Source organism: Protopterus annectens, chromosome 8.part0 (assembly GCF_019279795.1).
Source record: "Protopterus annectens isolate FY-2018-M chromosome 8.part0, PAN1.0, whole genome shotgun sequence".
NCBI lineage: Eukaryota > Metazoa > Chordata > Ceratodontiformes > Protopteridae > Protopterus > Protopterus annectens.
Window position 1 is genome coordinate 340,343,747 of NC_056741.1, and position 20,037 is coordinate 340,363,783.

Here is a 20,037-nt window from a genome sequence, read left to right on the forward strand (position 1 = left end):
TAATTACTTTGATCATACTGTTGAATAACTGTGCTGTCTGCTATGTTTGTGATAACATCAGAGTTAGGTATAACTGCCATGGCTTAGTGGTAAATCACATAGGTTGTGGTGTGTAGGGCCCTGGCGTTGAGCCTGGCTGAGGTGGTTTATTGTGTTGCTGGACAGAACAAGGGCCATTGGACAAAGGGTGAGTACAACACTTTTCACCAGCGGTTTTTTGTTTTGCCATGTTTAATCGCTGTTTCCTGTCATGCAAACACCTTCTGCATTCTTACTGTGATACGTCACCCCAGTTCACATTTCAATGGTATTATATCATTATACAGCATAAAATTAGCAGGATATGCAAGTATACAGATTATGCGTCATAAATGGTGTGTGCTGCAGTCGAACTGGCAACGTCTGCTCGATAGGCGGATGCTCTAACCACTACACTATTGCTGTGCTGCTTCATTTGCATGTATACCCATGGTTCATAGTTACCAGAACAAAAGCAGCAAAACATCACTAACACAGCAGTCATCCATTCTCTGGTCGGAAATAAACCACAGCACTACACATGCGCTACTCCTTACTGCTCTAGACACATCCCGTATGTTGGCTCACTCCAAGTATATTCAGACGTCCCAAGCTTATAGTCCTGGGACATACGTTCATATAATGGCTAGGGTGTTCAATTAGTCTTCTCATTTTTTGGGTCGTCTGAATGGAGACTGGCACTGACTTGTACCTGTTTGAAAGTCAGACTTAGCATGTGGACAAAGTTAATTCCACTGTTAGCATTCTACCTGTGTTTGGGGAAGCAGGAGGTTTGCTCACCTCTGGCCAGCTTGATATGACAGCACTAAATAATACAGGGGGTTTTGCTGCTGTTTCCCTTCACATTCTTTATGACTGCTTTATTGTGTCCATGTTCATTCTTCATGTATATATATATATATATATATATATATATATATATATATATATATATATATACATATATATGTCTGTACATACACATGCATATACACCTACATACTTATTTACATTTCCCATACTGTTGAATGATCACCACTTACCGATGCACATACCTGCTTACGTCAGCTTGTAAGTTACTTAATCACCCTATATCTGACGGCCATTATTCTGGGCATCATATAAAATTAGCAGCCCTTGCATGGTTTGGACCCAGGAACGGAAACACCTTAGTCACTGGTTTGACCACAACACCTTCCGTGGTACATTCTGCATGGATGGTAGTTAGGATATATGACTTTACTACAGGCATTCCACACTAGTGGCAACATATGTGACAGTTGGTTGGTGTACATATGTATAGTACATGTTAATGTTCATATGTTTCTGAGAGACATATGTATACATTTGCAAGTATACATACTTATAAATAGGACACATACTTGACAACTACTGATATGCATGTATGTGTGATGTGTAGCTGTAGCTATGCATATATAAGTATGCACATTTACAGATGTATGACTACATATCTGGGGTTGTACATGGCCATGTATATGAACACCTGCATCCAGGAGAGACGTGCACCATTTGTATACAGGGGTTGTGTGCATCATTACGATGTGGAACCTGGACAGGGTATACAATTTTTGGACATGTACTATTTGGACGATGGCTATGGGGAAGCTTCTAGGGAACATGTGAAAGGTATATATTCCCAATAATGCACATGGGGAGAAGTGCATCATGGTCAGGTGTTTAATCCCGGGTTGTAGGTTATGCAGGACCGGCTGGAGGCTGAGCAGGGTTGTGGACAACTACTGCTAATGCAACTTGTGTCCGGATGTCTACGGGGATGGACATCGTGTTGTGCCACCAAGTCTAATCTTTAGAACAGACACTTATCCCATGAGGGATGTCCAAAAATTGAGGACGCCAATGACTTCCATTCTTTTGGCTTTATGAAAATGAGGGAGGGTTATACATAGGTTCATAGGTTCATAGGTTCATAGATTAGTACTAGGCTAACTGCCCTTGCGAGCCATTTTAAGCCTAGCCAATTATCCCCTGTGAGATTCAAACCCTGTACCTTGTGTTTGTAAGGCAAACACCTTAACCATTAGACCACCCTCCCAAGGGATACCTAGTTTGCAAGCTTGAGACTGCCTAGGGTGAGACTGCCTACTAGATGTGGGTAGGGGTCACTATGTGCAGATATGGCTGGCCCAAGCTAGCAGCCCGAGTATGGGTAGTTTTGGTGGACATTCAGCAAGGGGGGGTGTGCTGTGAAGGTGATGATGGGTATTCAATTATGTATCCAGGTGTGTAGGGGTCGGATGGCTCAGTTCAGGCCAGACCATTATGTGGGTGTGATCCGGTACCGTTTCTGTGCATGTGTATCACACATTTTAATGTTCATATGTTTGTGGGATTGTGTTCTGCGTTATGGTCTGTCAGGGTTTATTGGGGATATGAATATATTTTCTTTGGTTTCCTTTTTGATTCACCCACTGCTATCTCGTACACCTCCAGTTCACCTATTGTACATCCGACCCAGTCTTCCCTTGGCGAATTATTACATTACCCGTCACCCCCCAAATTCCACAAACACACCATCCATCCCTTCTCTGGTTGCTGGCCCATGGCACAGACAGCAGTACACATTGTGTACTCTACATATCTCTGGTACCAGTATGGTTGTGAGGACAACCCTAGCATATTTGGTCTTCCACATGCTGTACTTCATGCACATAGGTACATGCAAATACTTATCTTTCATGACATGGTAGGTTGACCCGGGTATTACTCATTCATCTTTGGGCCATCCAGACAAGGACGACTCAGACCGCGAATGGCCAGATATTGAGCGAATGCTATGACCATTGAGCTAGGCTTAGCAAAAGGCAGTGACATGCAAACACGCTGCGTTTCACTTTCACTTGGTATAAAAATCAACACTACAATGAAATACGGACGCAGGGTTTTAAATGTCATTGTTCGAGGGACGGGGGCTCAGAATTCAGCTACGTGCTTTTGTGTTTACTCCTGTGAGTTTATTTTGGTGTTCATGAAACTCTCAGTATCCACAGACACTGACAGGAGTGATTACTATTAGAGGCAGGCTGTACTAGTCAGCATTTTAGGTTGCGTGACTGTAGCAGACATGTTCACGCCTCCGTGCAGCGCTTAAACACACCCCCTGCACTCGCACACGTTTCCTGTGCAGGTGGATGGTGCGGCAGCGTGCCTTCATTAATATGCATATGGTGCTGCTGCACCATCTCTATGCCGCACGGTCGGTGCAAGGCTAATGCCGTCCTTGTGCCGGGCTTCATGAATCCCGGGGTTTGTCTATCTGATTTCAATCTCTCTCTCTCTTTCTCTCTCTCTCTCTCTCTCTCTCCCTCACTCCCTCTCTCTCTCTCTCTCTTTTTCAAGTGAGTAGCAGGGTCTCTCAGTCTCTGGCTGAATTTAGAATATTGACATTCTGTCGCTGTACTCTTCCAAAGCATTCCCAGTCCTTCTACAGCTTTCCAGAGAAGAGAGCAAAGTAAAATGTTCCTGGCAGAGATCTTCAAACTTTACCTTCAGGGGGCTATCTACTCCCTGACTTAGCCTTTCATCCTTACTTATCCTGAACTTCTTAAAGGTGTACTTGCTTTTGAATGAGTGTGCCATACTAATGTGCTAATTGTGTAGTATGTCCCACAGCCAGTTTTCCTGGTGTAACTCTTTCATCTCAATTTTTTTCAGTTACTATTTTAGTTGTCTCATTATTCCTCACCACATTACATATCCCCCCAGCTCAGACACAGATGTCTACAGCTAATTAACAGTATTGACCAAAGGTATATTGCCAAAGCTGACTGATCCAGTATAAGGCATAGTCAAACTATGAACTTTCTCTCAGTTCCAATTTCTCACCCCTATGCTTCCTTTCTCAAGGACTCTCCTTGACACATTTTGTTACTCCGACAAATATTCATTCATTTCATACCAACTAGCTCTCTCAGTCCTCCATTCAAAGACAGAATCACCATTACTCTGTTGGTGTTTTTGTGAGACACTGATTTTGGACTGTTCAAGACCATGCATATTTCTGGCAGCAGTGCCACAATTTTGGACTCTATAAGACCATTCATAGCTCTAATAGCAGCCTCATTCTGATCTCTGATCTCAGAAGATACAGCACTATGGGATATGACATTTTCTGTTTACTCTTTATGACACAACACTGCTTGGTCTTTCTCATAGGTTCATAGGTTCATAGATTAGTACTAAGCTAACTGCCCTTTCGAGCCATTTTAAGCCTAGCCAATTATCCCCTGTGAGACTCAAACCCCGCACCTTGTGTTTGCAAGGCAAACACCTTAACCATTAGGCCACCCTCCCAACCCAGAGCATCTCTGTTCAGTTTGCTTCATTTATTTTCACTTTCACACATTTCCTTTATGCATATTTGGCATAAAATCTACACCGAATATCACTTTGCCATTCATTGCCAGAGACTTTGTTCATGATGTTATGCATTGACTGAATGAAACATTTTGTTCATGTTTCCTTGCAAAGAATCATGCAAGTTGAGACAGACTCTAGCCAAGTGTTTAAACTGGCAGCATGTATAGCATTTAAGTCTGTACAATCAAAGAATAGTTCCTCCCAGTTGCAAAGATTCTTCTATAGTGTTTTTATATAAGCTCCCCAGTTTTAGACTAAAACTAAGGACTTGCCATTCCTCTGTGAGATGGTAACCTAAAGGCCCTTTCCAACATTTCTGCTGCCTTTGCTGATTTGTTCAGTAACATCAGATTGCTGCTGTAATGCTTTAGTTGATTCCTGTGAGGGTCACAAGGAATAGACCAATCATGTATGAACTGTTTCAAATTTAAGCCCAGGCATGCTTTGCCGCCCTTCCCCTTTTGTGTAAGGTTAGAAACAGACCTTTGTATGGCCAGTTTGGCTCTTCCATGTCTCCTTTATACCTGTTTGCCATTTTGGTTGAGCATTTTAGTGTGCTCAGTCTTCTATTTTGTATCTTTCTCAAAATCCTTCTGTGGATAGGAAACCTATTAACTTCTCCCTTCTATTTCAGTTTTTTTCTGTTCACTAATTCTTCACTTTTTTTTTTAGAATTTGAATTTGTTGCACCATCTCAGAATTGATATTTCTTTCATTTACTGTTCGTTGTTTGTTTTCTGCAATTTGACTTTCACTGCTTCCAATAGATTTAGTCTGGACTTTCTTCCAGCATCTGGATTTTCAAGAACAGTAACATCTTGTTTATCCTTTTTTATTTATTCATTTAGTTATTTTATTTTCATTTTTAATTTTTTTTTATTTTTTTTTTATTTTATGCTGGGATATTGTACTGATCTTAGTGAACCATTTCCAGGCACAGCCCAGGTAAAATGAATCACATAAGAAATAAACAAAACATAATTACAGATACGAGGATATGTTAGAAAAAACACATATTTAAATGATGCAAGAATATGCTGCAACACATAGTTCAAGAATTAATCTAGTCAATATTATTTTCTATTCCTGTAGCACGTCAACTGTTTTTTTTTCCTTTTACATTTTATTTCTTGTGATAAGTGCATTTAATTATCTTTTCTTACATTTTGCACTTCTCAAGTTCTTCACAGGAAAGTGCCAGTTGTTTACCTTCATTTACACTTTCAGGTTTATTTTATTGCATATGCTGAAACAAATGTTCCTGCTTCTACTTCAGGTCATTAATTTCTTTAACCACTTCACTTTTAGGAGGAAAAGTTTGTGTAGTTCTGAACTTTCTTCTCAGTCTGTTTAAGCTGTGCTTTTAGCAACTCACTTTCAGGTTACACATTATAGCACATAGCCTTTAACAGTCAAGAACAGTATTGTCAATGGTTTGCATGTCCTGTAATCTTTTTTCATTATCACTTTGTAAATGCAAGATATAATTTTGAATCCAATCTTGATTTATCCTTTGTCTCTCAAGTTCAAGCACCATTTCTTTTATTATTTTCCAGTCTACACACTTTTTTCCCAGGTCTACTATTTCTTCTGCATGTTGACATAGATCATTTTTCATTTGCTTCTCATTTGGTATTTTTACTTTAATAAAAATTCTACTTTGTGATGTATTTGCTCATTCTCAATTAAGTTTACTTATAATAACTACATCTACACATTCTATATTTGCCCATTCTCTATTTAAAAAATTCTGCAGACACTCAGACACAGTCACATCAATTTATTGTTTTAGCTTAGGCACTTGTTGAGTTATAATTTCATCACTTTGCTTAGAGTATTCAAGTTTGCTATTTGCTTGATTTTTCCAACTTGTTCAGAAAGTCCGGAGAATAATTTACACAAAATATCAATTTATTTATTTGTTTTACTTTGACAGCTCTTCTACCAACAACCATTAGCACCTTTTGGGATTTTATTTTCATTTTCAGAAACTATCTGTTACAATTTTACCACTGATTGTCTCATCTTAGAGACATCGGCTGTCTTAACAGTTCTCCATTTTCAGTTACTATAGTGTTTTTCCTTTTTGAACCCCCCCCCCCATATTTTAGCAGTATCAGTTTCTTTAGATATCTACTTGTTTTAAAATTACAGCTTCAACATATTTCACTATCCTTTGAATCAAAACAATATCAGTCCTGGCTGACATAGTACTTTCAAAACTTGAATTGTCATTTGTAGTCATCTCCTTCAGCTCTCATTGCAAAGCTGTAAAACTCTGAAGGAATACCCACTATGTTTCTTCTTATACAATCTGTTTTGTAGCAGGGTGCACAGTACACCCTCAGTGATAGCCTACATGACTAACCTGTCTTCTTGTGGTTGCTGGTTTGTCTGACTAGTATAATATGCAACGTTATGGAACAAATTATCATGGAAATGATCAACAAAAGCATTGGCAACCTACAGACACTGACCCCATCAAAGTTTGGTTTTGTCAAAGGAGGGTCATGCCTACTTGACCTGGAAAACCTCTTTGATAAGGTAACCAAGGAAATGGATGAAGGGAAAATGGTGCATACTGCCTACCTAGACCTGGCTAAGGTACTCAGCACAATACCCTACTTAGGTATTGTGCACAAACTCACTGAACTTGGCATAAATCCATACCCAACTCACTGGATTGCCAGCTGGCTCACAGTTAGGTCCCAAGAAGTCAAGATTGGTGAGATCACTTACAACAAGAGGCATATCACCAGTGGAATACCACTAGTTTCCATGCTGGGCCCACTCCTATTTGGCATCGACTTCTCGAAGGTCAAGGCTAATGCCAAGGGCCTCTGACTCACCATGTTCGCAGACAACTGCAAATTGGGAGCTATCATAAATTCTCCCTTTGACAATAACATCCTGCAAGAGCGTCTAATGGACAAATAACTGGTGCCAAAGCCACAGATTAAAACTCAGTGCAAAGAAGTGCATTATAGTGTATTTTGGGAAAACTTCTACCCAGGCAAATTATTCCATTGATAAGACATCCCTGAGAGTTGACCCAGTAGTTAAAGATCTGTGAACATATGTAGACAGTAATCTGGCCTTTGACCAACACATAGCCAAGATAGTAAGAAAATCGTTGTATGTCACCCAACTAATAAATAAGGATATGGCATCCAGGTCCAAAGAAGTAACAGTATCACTCTTCTCTTCCATGAGTACAATGCTTCCTTTGGCATATACCTGACTAAGCATGTGCAACAACTGGAATGCTCTCAGAGGTTCCTCACCAAAATAATCCAGTGTATTTACACACTGTCCTATACAGACTGCCTTATAAACCTGTCTCTATAGTAGGACGCCTACAGATTGTTGAGAGATGATCTGTATTTGGCATATAAAGCACCCTTAGAGAGAGTGTGTGTGTGTGTGTGTGTGTGTGTGTGTGTGTGTGTGTGTGTGTGTGTGTGTGTGTGTGTGTGTGTGTCCTCGCTGTGCTTTGATAATTGATCAGGTGCTTGTATACAGGTGGTATAATCAGTTATTATCAGTGCATGTGTGTGTCAGAGTGACAGATTGGTTGTATGCTGTGTGTGAATGCAACTGGGGTTGTAGTGTATGGTTTCTGGTGGTGAACAGTATGGTGTGTCTGTATGTGTGATTATGCATGCATGCAGATGAAAGATGAATTGAATGTTTGGATGTGTGCATTAGTATGTACATCAGGTGTATTTGCTTGGAACTCTATGAAAGGTGTTACTGATGTATGCTGTGTGAGAAGGGAGATTGTACATCTCTGTATCTTGAATGGTATTTGCCCAATATAAGTAGCTCCCCACATTGTTAGTGGGTGTTTGTTTGTGTGTGCGTGTGTTTCAGGTACATGAATATTGAGTATGATTGTGAGCATGTGCATGTGTTTGCATTGTGAGTGCTGTTGATGAACATGTTCATTAACAAGTGTGATCTGTTGATGGGATTTGTGGCTGTGAGGTAAACACTTTAACCACTAACCATTAGCTAGTCTGCCATCACTGTTATGAACCAAATCCATATTCAAATAATTGCTTTGTGCAAGTGTTATATACTCTGTTTTCTATTTATTCTGTCACACATCTTGATTTATCATACTGTTCAGTCCACTGACTGTACTTCATAGTGGAACACAATTAGTGTTAGTAACACCACTATTGTAATGACAACAGTCCTTAACCATTATAAGCCATTCCCTTTTTAATTTCTCCAAATTTTTTGGGTTTCTAATACTATGATGGGAATAGACCCCATTCCTAAGTCAAAGTATGATTAAAATTCATGAAATTAGTATTGTTTCAATCTTTGATGTCAGCCAGAAGTGCTCTTTGCAGCACCTGCAATGTGCCCAGCAATGACTCCTTCTGCAATTTGTATGGAGTTACATGTATTGGTAACATATCTAAATACGGTGTAGTGTCTTTTGTATAAGACCCATTGCTCCTACTACTATTGGAACTGTCTGGGTATCTTTCTGCCACATTCCTCTCATTTCTGCCTGCAAATCCTGATAGTTTATGACTTTTTGTCTCTCTGTATGCAAGACACTGTAGTCACTAGGTGTAGCGGTTTCAGTGATCAATGCTACTTTTGTCTTCTTATCACGGACCACTATATCTGGTTTTCTTGCATCTATCTTTTGAACTGTTGGTAATGGGTGATTCCATGTGATGTAGACTTCATCATTTTCTATGATGCTTTGTGAATCATGTTTCCAGTGTTTTTCAGCTACTTCAGTATTATAATGTCTGCACAATCCCCAGTCCAGCAGTCTTGTCACATTATTATGCCTTTCAGTATACAGTCCCCCTGCCATTAGTCTATCACAACCAGCAACAAGGTGTGCAACTGTTTCCAGTTCTGTTTTACAGAACTTACATTTGTCTGTTTCTCCCACAATTTCAATGGACTTTGTAAACCAGCATGTATGTAGCCCACTATCTTGGGCCACCAATATTAACCTTTCATCTTTTGGTTTGAATTCGCCTCTCCTTAACTATTCCTGTGTTCGATCCTGAACAACATGAGGTTCGTCCAGGAATTTTCTGTACTTGCAATTATATTTATGCATTTTCCACATTTCTTGTCTTCTCATCTGATCCTTCATCTTATATTATTTTGTTTTTTTTTTTTGGCACATTCAGTTGCTGCCTGATTTTTTATCTACTTCTGGTTTGATTTCCATTCCCGCTTGATGCTGGTATACTTCTGCTAGACTAAGAAGGTAAGTCATCTTAGATTTATTTTCCTTATGTTTTAAGACTTTAACTATGTTTGGGTCTTGTGAAACCAGCAGATATATATGCAGTCACATGATTGCAGATCTATGCATGTAATCAATTTCAAGAAGGCCCATACCTCCTTTGGTACGGGGAATATATAATCTTGGTATGCACTGATTTTTATAAATCATTTGATGAGCATTAAGCATCCTTCTTGTTTTCCTGTCTAATCTATCCAACATCTTTTGGAGCCAGTCAATCACTCCAAAACTGTAAGTTAAGACAGGAAGAGCAAATTGGTTTATAGCTTGAATTTTGTTCCTAGGTGCCAATGCTGTTTTCAGGATTAATTCAAGTCTTCTAAAATATGCCTTACTAAGTTTTATCAACTTTTGTTCATGTTTTATTGTTGATCCTTCATCACTTCCCAAATATTTATACACTCCCTCTTGCTCAAGTTATTTTATATCACATTCTTGTCCCAAACTGATATTTTCTTGGTGCTGCAGCTTTCCTGATTTAAAGGTTGCTTTTGCACATTTATCATGACCAAATGACATTCTTATATCATCTGAAAAAGTTCTGACAACTTGCAGTTGTGCTTTCAGTTCCTCATCTGATGAGCTATACAGTTTTAATTCATCAACAAAGAGAAGATGAGAAGTCTTTACACTTTTTTGCTTTCTGGGAGCCTAATTATAGCCACGACCTAATCTGTTAAGCAGACAGCTTAATGCGTTAAGGGCAAGGCAAAAGAGTAATGGTGACAAAGAGCCATCCTGGAATATCCCCATTTGGATTTTTATCCCTGGAATACTAATTTGCCCTTTATCATGACTTAACTACAAAGGGGTTTGCCACTGTTTGATGGTCACTGTGATTTAGTTTATTAGTGTGGGGTGTATCTTATACATTTGTAAGCACTCTTTTACCCACAAATGTGGAATACTGTGAAAGGATTTTTTTGTAGTCAATCCATGCCATACTTAGATTCTTCCCCTTTTTACAGTTGTCCACTGTGACTTTATTTAACAGCAAATGATCATTTTTTCCATAAGAGTTTTATTGCTCTTTTGTTCTATTGCCATAATTGAGTTTTCTGTAAATGACTATAAACTCGATCGACATTAATTCCAGTGTATAGTGTATACATCGTCGGAAGGCAAATTATTGGTCTATATTTTTTTAGGGCAGCTTGCAGGTTCACTCTTATGTATGAGCATTGATTTTCCTGTTGTTAGCCAGGCTAGTTTCTCTTCAGGGTGTGCATAACTCATGTTCTTACTCATGGCTAAATCTTCATACAAAGTTAATACTTTTAACCAGATGTTAGGTACTGCATCTGGGCCTGGGGTTTTCCAGTTAGAGGCTTTTCTTAACTTTGTTTCAATCTCTCTGTTTGTCACTTCAACCCATTTCATATCCTGTACCTTTGAACTTCTTATTCTTACTTTTACTTCTTCTATCCATTTAGCATCTCTGTTGTGTTTCACAGGATCTTCATAAATACTTCACCAAAATGTAGTTATTTCTTCTTTTTTTTAGTGGTCTTTCAATTCCGTTTGCCTTGTTTCCAAATTCTCTGTAACACTTTTTTGGGTCATCAATAAATTGCTTATTTTGTACTTTTTATACATATCTGTGTATCTTCTAAGTTTTTTCTGCCTGTGTTGATATTTTTAGTTTATTATTTGCAATAGTGCATGATAAATCGTGATATGTTATAATGCTGCATCAGTCTTTCTGAGTATTTTTGTTGATCTCTTTCATATTCTATACCCTTCTAACAGTAGCACTTCTTGTCTTACTTGCTTTATAGTTTTCTCTGTTTGATACTTCCATGATGGCATTCGATTTCTCCTCTTTCTTTCCCTTACTACCCTGAGATCTTGTGGTAGAATTTTATCTGTTATTAATTTAGCTGCACAGTAATATATCATGTTTACCTTGATGTTGTCAAAAACTCATACTCGTTATTATTTCAGGAAAATTGCTATTTCTCCTTTTAGTTGCAAGTTTGAGATAAGCTGGCATTCTCAAGACCATTCCTTCTCCTTCTAGAAGGTGCTATATGAAAGTGAGTTGTGGCAAGGTGATTATAATTCATGGAATGGGTCTGCTTTGGAAACACTATAAATCTATGACTCTATGAGTCATAATACAATTTTTAAATTATTTGCCTTTTCTTTTCCTTCTGAAGTACATTTGGACAATAATGTGATTTCTGCTGTCACTGACATTTCCATAGACAAGTGAACTGGTTTTAAAACACTTTACTGCCAGAAGGACAGAGGCTGCTTATATCTGTGCATCCTCAAACTGACTGTTTCTCACTGATCAGTTAAGGTTATACTACTTCAAGCCTCACCCACCATCATCCCAGTCAGCCCACCATCTTTCCCAGGCTGAGACTAAAATTAGTCAGAACTGATCAATGCTCTACCACAGTAAACACATTCAAATAAATAAATAAATCTTCTGCATTCATAATTCCTTGCTATGGCCCAGTTAGCTGCTCCCGTAATGTAAAGAAATAACAGCATATACAAACAGAAAAAAAAAAAAACGAAAAACAAATAACATAAATCTGTCACACCTAGCATACTCAAAATGATATATTTTAAATGTCACTTTCTTGTTAGACTACCTTTACTGTCTCTAAATTCAGCAATAAACATTTAAGTAGCCTGTTTATACCAAACCAAAGTGCCAAAAAAATACGAAACAATTTTTTTAAATATTAAACATGTTAGTACTAGATTGGCAGCTATCACAAAAAGTGACTTGGTAGGAGAACTGTATTCAGAAGAAAGCTATTTGAACTTCAAAGGCAAACCTAATCATTAGAATAAAATTAGACAACCTTAACACTTCACAAATAAATGAGTAAAATTAACTAACCCATGCTAATATCACTATTGAAATTAATGCTAACAAGGGACATTCATATGAATCCAGGAACTGATTCCATATCACATATATCCCAAATAATTAACAAATCAAAATATCTAGCTATAGTAATCCAACTATTTGTAGTTTAAGTTAAAAAATGGCTTTTGTCAAAAACCCACTTTGTATTTCTAATAACTTTATCATGGTCCAAGGCAGTGACACAAACCACAAAAAAACACAACGCTGCTCCGGCACAATAAAGGCTGTCCCTTAATCAGTAACTTTGTTTTGTTTTTACAAGTATTTTGTTAAATAAATAATGTATTTTTATCTTCGTGGGAACATCGTTCATCCTTGTGCTTGCAAACAGCAGTGGTGGTTTGTGGAAAAGGGACAGCCTTTATTGTGCCGGAGCAGCGTTGTAACTTTATCATGGTTACAAATGAATACACATTGAGCTTCGAATTTGGAACTCATGCCCTTAAACAGAAGTAAGAAAAATTCCAAAGATGCAGCTGTTTAGCTACTTGTTTAAATTTTAATGGGAAATAGTACTAACATTTATTTAAGACTATTATACATTTTATCAATAAGATATATATCCACAGCAGTCAGTTACATAAATACAGTCATGTATCAATATACAAATAAGAAATTCATACTATTTGGGAATTCTAAATGTTGTTTGACAAGGCAAACAAAAACAAATACTAATCAGAAACTTTGCCTGTTTGAACATAATACAGATAATACCCAAAACAACTAATTATAGTCTAAACACTGGAAAAGCTCTTTACTATGTTTCATAATTAAACATACCTGAAAGGCTCTAGAATACGCAAAAACATCCCCAGTCAATAACTGAAACTCATCAGTTATGACCACCTCTAACTGTAGAATAAAAAGCACAAACAGTTGTAAAACAAATTTGTTTCTGAAACTATGGAATCAATCCTTTAGACAAATTGGATAATGAAAATTGTCCCACAACGTACTGTGATACAAACTCTAAAACAACACTATCAATGTTTGATAATTTACTACCACCAATACAAGATAAATTATTCTCGCAAACATACTACTAACAAAAAGAACAAAAATATTAATGATTAACTCAGGATCTTTAAAAATAATCTAAAACAATACTAGCAGACATGGTGTAAATGGAAAAAAGAACCTTCAATTATTGCTAACCACAACAATTACAAAGACCTGAAAAGTAAATGTGTACATGCTGTCAGTGCTTTAAAATTCACATCCATTTAATAAGAACAAACAATATTTTAGTTCAGCAAAATAAATAAATTAATAAGTAATAGTCTGGAACTCCATCAGAAATCTTGGTAAAAGTATTTTATCAAAGCAGATAATGTCATTTAAAATAGTTAGAATACACTTTAGTCTATCAAAGATGATACATCAAATTCAATAAAATACATCCTCTGTATTATTTCATAGTTACTCAACTAGTATGACTGTTAGATATTCATAAATTACTTAGCTTTAAACAATCAGAATAATTATTTGAGGAAAGTAATTTCAGCTACGCACACTCAGATAAACTCCTTCCTTCAAAGTTTCATAAATGCAGATGACATTATGTTGTTAAAATCTTATCTGATACATTTAATATCTAACAACCAGAAATGTACCTTAAAGTTTCAGACCTACCCCCGGATTTACTAAACTTCCATGCAGGACTAGGTTAGTCCTGCACGGAAGTGCCTGTTTAGGAGCAGGACGGCAGCATGCTATGCATAATAATGAAGGTGCGCTGGCCAAGTTCCTAGGCTTACACAGAGCATGTCTGAGTGCAGGGGGCATGTCTGAGAGCACAGCCCTCAGAATAAACATGCCCCTGCAATGTCGAACAGCAGAAGCTGTTAACAAATGAGCAAGACTGCTCACAGGTGTCCCCATATCCCCACCAACAGACCACCACATGTACAACAGTAACAGGACATATAAATTAAAAGATGAAACCCGTCTATAGTGTCTAAAACACCGATCAAAGCTAACTATAGGTGTGCAGATGTGCCCATTACTTAGCTACGGTTAATGTAGCTGAAATAGCAAAAGGAGGATAAAAAGCAGGATATGTGCAGAGGAAGCAGTACAGTAATATTGTAGTGGGCAGAGCGTTTGCTTCACAGGCAGTCAATCCCGGTTCAAGTCCCACTGCAGTACATTCCATTTCCATGTCAAATACTGTCATGACTAATATATTTTGTTTTATAACCTAATAAATAACATATGTGTGAACTGAAGTAGGAAGCAGTGCAATGAATGATAACCCCATACACTTGCCATGTATACATATGCAGACATCCATACACCTATATGTTGTTAGATATAAATACAGCAATATATATATATATATATATATATATATATATATATATATATATATATATATATATATATATACAGATATATATCTATGATATGAGACAGCAGATAAGAATGACATATATATGACTGCAGGCACTGCCAATAGGAGTGAGGGGTCCAATCAACACACGTGTAACATGTACCGTTATCCCCCCAGCCAAACAGATGAAACATACTAACAAACACAGAAACAAAGTAAACAATACACTGTTCCCCAAACCACAGACTAGATACAAACAATGGGGTAAACACTGTGGACTCGCTAAGTCTAATCTAGAAACAAAGACAGGAACGTCCCTTGCAAGACAACCCAAATATTTTGGTTATTCAGATTCCCATCAGTACACTGACTCATCAAGGCAGGGTGCGTATGCACTCGGACTGCAAGGTTGGGAAAGCCTGATGACCCATGGGTCGAGACAACATATGAGATGGGTCCCAAGAAGTGGAGAGTGGGCAGTGTGTGGTAGTGTGGTTAGACCTGACCTGCACCCAGAGAAAAGATGAGTGCTGCAGAGGAGGATGGGGGGGACTATGGGTATGAAATTATGGGTCGAGGTGTGCAGGTGTTGGCTGTAGCAGTTCTAATCAGACCGCCTCATGGATGTAAGCAATAGTGTGAACTGGGCAGAGCTGTCGCCTAACAAGCAGCCAATCCTGGTACGAGTCCCACTGCAGCACAGTCTATTTTACATGGCAAAGCATGGTATAACCATATTTGTTGTTGCAAAATCCACTAAATAACACCAAAGAACACATGGTTGCAGCACCCCACTGTAGACATGTAAGCCATTCTAATTGGCATCACAATTTATTGTTGTCCTCACCCCCACTCAGGAGTTTGAGTATCCAAATCTACCTCCATATTCAGTGTATATGCACAGCTGTTGCTGTAGAAGAAATGGCCAGCTTTGAAACTTCCCTTCAGCCTTCCTGCACATCCCTGGTTATTTCACCTTCTATCTTTCCCTCTTTGTGCCCCTTTAACACCACTTACCTATCAACCCCTTTGTCATGTCTATTAAAGTCTAAAGTTACAAGGAGGTGACACCATCTTCCCCAACTATATTGGCAGAATCTGGAACTCCCTACCCACATGTATTACCTCAACTGTCCCAAAGGACACATGTAAAAAATTCTGGAAGGAACACCTCAAGCACACTTGTTTCAGCACATGCTCACCAACTGGCTAAATCCCCCCCACCTTACACTCTATACCCCTACATCAACTACTGAAACCGACACCTCTTGTCCTGCCTCGCATACATATCCCAACATCCTTTAAACCTTCCCTATTGCTCCCCTACCAATTATTCTCACAGCCTACTATACAGTAGCAATGTTGCCTCCTCTATCTACCTACCTACTCCTTCACTGTTCTCTTCTACTCTACCACACAGGAATGGAATTACTAAATCGTAACCCGAATACCTGAGTGTATCCTATCCAGAACTGTTAAACTGGAATCTAACTTCACCTTAAACTGATCATTGTCAACAGTCATACCTGACATGTAAACCTGACCTAAGCATGAATAATACTGATATGTTAACGTAAACTAAGCATGAAGAATATGTTATTTAGCTATGTTAAGTCTATTACTCTCTATGAATGTGAACACCTCTGTATTACTTGTAATGCGTAGCTGGGTTATACTCTGGAGCTCTACTCCCTGGGCCACTGCTGAAAATGGACAAGCATCCATTCGGATTTTCCCAGTTAACAAATGTAAAATAAATACATAAAGTAGCATGAGGGTAAGTGGCAGTAAGCGGGTTTAAGCCTGTTCGGGCAGTGGTAAAAAGTGCCTACACTGGTTAAGCAATGTAGAAGCTAACTCAGTGTAAGATGCCATAACCGGAGGTCAGCATTGCTGACGTTCGCGCAAATCAGCGCATACTCGCTTACAAGTGCTCAAAAGTGCCTTAGTCACTCTGTAACCAACAGCTCTAGTCGTGCCCAGTAAAAAATAATCTACACTCCGAGGTTGCAACCCCCGGACCCTGCACACTACAGTCAGCTGCTGTTATCACAAACATATCATCCAGCACAGTCATTCAACAGTATAGGAAATGTATGTAAGTATGTAGATTAATACCAGCAACTATTTGTACATTGCTCAATTACAGTATTTCGAGCAGTCTGTGTGTATCATAAAAACTGTGCCTGTCCAATCATACTGGGAGAACAGTAGTCTTGCATAATACTTAAGAGAATAATACAAAATGGTGCACATTAAGAGGGCAAGTGGGCGTGCTTCTTGCGCAGAATGTCAAACCTGGGACATCAGTTCGTGGGACCGGGAGATGAGGCTGGCCAGGTGTGTGAGCAACCTGCTGCTTCTCAAACCCCTGGCAGGATTCTACCAGTGGGAGACACAGTGTAGACCAGCTAAGTCTAATCTTGACACAACAACAGGACCGTCCCTGGTGGGACGAATCAAAAATTGTGTGTCACATTGATGTTTGCACCAGTATTGGAGGACAATCAAGACAAGGCTCATATGGACGTGGACTAAATGGATGAAGAACCTGCAGACACTTGGGTTGAGATAATATACTGGATGAGTACCGAGACGTGCAGCGAGGGCAATGTGTTTAGGTGTGGTATGACTAGGCTAGCAAATGGAGAATGGATGGTTGCTGTGTAAGTGGAGCTCAGGGGGTGGGGGAAGGATCCATGGGTATGACATTATGGTAGAAATATTCAAATGAAGCAGAACAGCAATAGTGTAGTGGGCAGAGCATCTGCCCAATGAGCAGGCATTCCCGGTTCGAGTCCCACTGTAGCACAGTCTATTTTATATGGCAAAGCACATTATAACCAATATTTTTTTTGCAAAATCCACTAAATAGCATCTATATGTATATATATATATATATATATATATATATATATATATATACTGGAGTACCGCAAGAAATGCACATGTGATGTATCAGTAAATAAGGCACTAGTAAGCAGGTTTAAGCACAAATAAGCAATAGTAAGCATATGTAAGCACTAGTAGGTGGGCTTAAGGCCATTTGTGCAGCGGTAAGCAATGCCTTCACTAGGTACGCAACTCTGAAGCTAAAACACTGTAAGCAGATGTAAAGGCAGGTTAGCAGTGCTGACCTCCGCGCAAACTGACTAAACATGCCTTAACCAGTCTGTATCCAATGGCCCATGTTCTCCCCAGCAACAAAATAAATGAGCTCTGCTAGGCTCAAACACAGAACCTCACACACCATAGGCAAAGTGATTTACCACTAAGCCATGTCAGATATGCATAACCCTGATGTATTCAAAATATATCAACCAGCCCAGTCATTCAACAGTACAGAGAATGTATTCCGACATGTAAATGTATTTGTGTGAGTAATATCTAAACAAATACAGCATATCAATCCCCAGGGTACATATACACAGACACATATATGCAGATACAGATATACAGATATATATAGCTATATCTATATATATATATATATATATATATATATACATGTGACTACACAGACACACGCAGAGATATGTACAGTAAGATACATATGTAGAAGGTCCACACAATATGGAACAACCACTATGTCTACAGTTATCACTTTAACAACTGGACACTGTGTGGACCACTCATACAAATGACAATTGTTGCCTGCAGCATATGTCCACAGACAGGTCATAGGATAAAACACCACACACAGGTTTTCAGACATGGATAACCTTTATTTGTGTACTATTACAGTTGTATATGCCATGTATTGTAGCTGTTCAGACACTGACATCCATATAAACAGAGTAATGCATCTGTGAAACAGTTATACTGATACAGTAGTCTGGAAAGGTTCACAACTGTTGCTGTCCAGGCCAAGCCCTAAAAATTGTACAATAGTAAACACAGACTGGGCCACAGGATGCCAAACTATCAATAGTAAGTAATGCAGGTGTATAGTCCAGCAGCCTCCATCCTCACTCTGTACAAAATAACTAGGTGATAAAGACATTGGTTGACCAAATGGGATGTAACTGTTACATAACAAGGAATAACTGACAACATCACAAGCACACTGACAAACAGAACAGTCTGTATGGCAGGAGGTAGTAGGCCTGCATTAACCCAATGTATGTAAGTAGCGTAAATATAGGTGAAGTGTATGGTACTGTACATCCAGATACCTTAAGGCAGTGCACCCCTGATACCTCCACATTTTATAACAGCCTATGGTATTTATGGTGCATCCCCCCTAGACTCATTAATACAGGCCCATATACCCCTGTTACATACACTTGCCTCTGGATTGCATAAGGGCACACATGTGTTGTGTAGGTGAAGCTCACACATATATGGCCTCAGCCCCACCATATGTGTAGGGGATACAACAGCAGTGGACTGATGGCAGCAATGGCAGTGTGATATACTCACAGCCCACTACAGAACAACTCCTGACAGCATGTCATATGTGTAAAGCTTGGTATGTAGGTGGAGGACAGAGGCTGGAACACAGGCCCATATGTGGATCACTGTTGCCATACACTAAGCAAGTCACTGGTGTTACAGGATAGTCTGCAATATACCCTTAGTCAGGGAATTGAGGTTCGAAACATAAATGGATGTAGCCATGTCCTGAGAGCACTCAACACACACACTGTCAGTGAAATACCTGACACAGCACCTGTGTGGTAGACAGACAAAACATGATAGGCACACCTCTGGCCACCAGGAGGATAGGCCCATAGTTGAGAGGTATGCAGAAAGATTGCATTCCAAGGTAAACTAGTATGTATGCACACACCCTGTAACACCAGTACTATACAAAGCATAACACAACTCTATTCACACTCTGTCTGCAGTTCTGGAACATCCTACAAAAATGTAGGTGGCCTAAGTGTGCTGATTCTCCTGTAAGAGCTTCTGTAACACTGATGCCCACACACAGGAAGGATGTGCATCACACAGGAAAGGTAAAGGGACCACGCCCACATGATGTGGGGATATATAGTAGGTGGTTTCCATGACAGTGGTAATTGGAAGTACAACACAGCAAGCTGCATGCAGTTAGCAAGTGGAGGACACTGATTGGTACAGAGACCATCACCTGATCATGTGCAT